Source organism: Pleurodeles waltl, chromosome 4_2, assembly GCF_031143425.1.
Source record: "Pleurodeles waltl isolate 20211129_DDA chromosome 4_2, aPleWal1.hap1.20221129, whole genome shotgun sequence".
In the NCBI taxonomy this organism is placed as follows: Eukaryota; Metazoa; Chordata; class Amphibia; order Caudata; family Salamandridae; genus Pleurodeles; species Pleurodeles waltl.
Genome location: NC_090443.1, coordinates 1,017,767,980 through 1,017,770,456, shown reverse-complemented (window position 1 = coordinate 1,017,770,456; position 2,477 = coordinate 1,017,767,980). Strand labels below are relative to the sequence as shown.

The 2,477-nt window shown below is 44.7% G+C and overlaps 1 non-coding gene across 1 annotated transcript; it reads left to right on the top strand.

The window, feature by feature from the left end:
- Positions 1-270: 270 nt before the first annotated feature.
- TRNAE-UUC (transfer RNA glutamic acid (anticodon UUC)) lies at positions 271-342 on the top strand. Its single transcript has one exon. It is a non-coding gene; the product is annotated as a tRNA-Glu (tRNA).
- The last annotated feature ends 2,135 nt before the right edge of the window (positions 343-2,477 follow it).

The window sequence follows — 2,477 nt, the reverse complement described above, 5'->3', positions numbered from 1 at the left end:
CCTCCCCCCCTCCACTCCTCTTTCTGATTTCTTCCGCATTGGCAGGCTTCACGGTAGAGTCTCAAAAATGTACATTTTAGTATCAGGCACTCAGGAAGCAGAAAGCACTTTCTAAGAAATCGTACATCATTTTAATTCTTAGTGTTTTACTCCTGTAAGGAGCTACCTTTGTTAATGTGTTTGTATTTTAGTGCCATATATAAAAACTGTGCCGGGCACCCGCATGTGGCTCTGACTGTAAGAGAGTGAGCCTCAGTTTCGTGTACAGGCTCTCATATGGTCTAGCGGTTAGGATTCCTGGTTTTCACCCAGGTGGCCCGGGTTCGACTCCCGGTATGGGAAGATACATTTTTGTGTCACATTCCTGCATTTGTCTTCTGTTGTCTTCACAGCTTGTACTAACCCCTGTTTTTACACACAAATCCTTTAATCCCCCCCCCACAACACCCCGCCCCTCTTGGTTGGGTCTGTGCCTTGAAGTACTCGTCAGAAGCGCTATGAAAAGACGCAGCGAGTCTTTAATGCACAGAGGGGAGTATTTTGAAGGCTTTCCAAAGCTCCTGCATATTGTACACATTTTACACCCCCTCTGTGTCACCTGGAGCAGGAAGTCGCCCTTCCACAGAGGTGTCACCCCAAGAAGGCTCCGGCTTCAGTTCCTCCCATAGCGCTGCACACCCGCAGCTCATGGGCTTTTTCCCACTTTTGGTTCACGGGAGTTTAACACACTTTTTGAGAAAAGACAACAGCCCCAGGACAGTTAACCCTGAGAGTTTTAATGCTTGGGCTGGAGTAAAGGCAGGGGGCCTCCCCATGGAAGTCAATTCAACATTATTTAACATTAGTATAATAAATAAATAAAAAGAAAACAACGAGAAAGGAGCCTCTACTGAGTCCATACGAGCACACTGCTATTGTGTTCCTGGCACTGATTTTGCCATCCCTGAGGAAAGGGGTCACAAAGACAGTGGCAAGGGGCCAGCCAGGGTCACAGCTGCGACCCCTGGCGACCCTTAAATGTAATCCATGCATCTCCTGCTCTGTGAAACCAAGGGAGAGGCAGACAGCTACACAAGCCTTCTTGCCTGGGTGCCTGCATCCTGAAAGAAATGTAAGTGCGCACAACTGGTCAATCTTCAAATGTAAAGGGTGCTTGGAAGCTGGTATTGGTTTTAATTCATGTAATCACCTGAAGCTTTCTGATGACACACATTCATTCTTTTTGAGTGGTATTGCCAGGGAGTTACCAGCTGAGCTTTGAAGTGTGTGCTTTTAAAAGATGGTTATAATACAATGCAGTACTTACTGTCTGGATATTATCAAAATCTATAATTTGGTAGCAAGTTATCTAAAAAAATGTTTTGCGTATTTTGTAGTAGCCTAATGCTGAATGTAATGCAAGGGTCAAATAATTACATATTCACAGTGATTTCTATCACAGACTGGGAACGCGTAGCACTAAACATACACATCACTATTCCCCACTGCACCAACCAGTATTGCTGGAGTGATTAACTCACATTTAATTTTCCTTTAAGCTTTGTGCTATTTTAAATGTAGTTACTTGAAGGTGAAAGACCGAAAAAAGTTTGAGAATATTTTGGGGCATATGTATACTTGGTATGTGTTGTTTAAGCGTCATTCTCTTTTCACGCTAAAACAACGCAAACTTAACTCCATATTTATATTTTGACGTTAGACCCGTCTTGCGTCAAAATATAGGAGTTACCGCCAAGTTGTGGATGCGGCAAACTGCTTTGCGCTAATTAGATGGAAGGTAGGCGTACCCATCCACAACATGACGCTAACCCCCTACTGCCATACTTATACTCCAGCGCAGAAACGATGCGTATGGAGTAGGCGGACCCAAATAATGGTGCTAAGCCTGCTTAGCATCATTTTTTAACTCCTGGCTCAGACCAGGCGTTAGGGCCCCTGTGGACCCATTTCCATGGCTGGACACCATGGAATGGGCCCACAGATGCCCACCCAAAGCCCCAGCAACAACCCCACCCACACCAGAGGGACACCATAAGATGGGAGACCCCATCCTCGGTAAGCACAGGTAAGCATTATTATTGTTTTTATTCTGTGCCATTGGGGGCCCCTTACAAGGCAACCAGCACCTCAGTTCCACTAGTGCCATTTAATTTACAGGCCCTGGGTATGTGGTATTCCACTTTACAAGGAACTTACAGGTAAATTGGATATGCCAAACTGGTGTAAGCCAAACATACCATGTTTTAGGGAAGAGAGCACATGCACTTTAGCACTGATTAGCAGTGGTATAGTGCCCAGAGAAAAACAGGAGGAAGGCAAAAAGTTTGGGAATAACCCTACAGAAAGGGCCATTTCCAACACTTACTATGTAAGCCCAAGTGTTCCATCTGTTTTGCTCTTCAAAAGGCGTAGAGATTCAGACTCATGAAGAAGAGTTGGTTTTTACAATGATAAATCAAACTCTGAATATCACATTT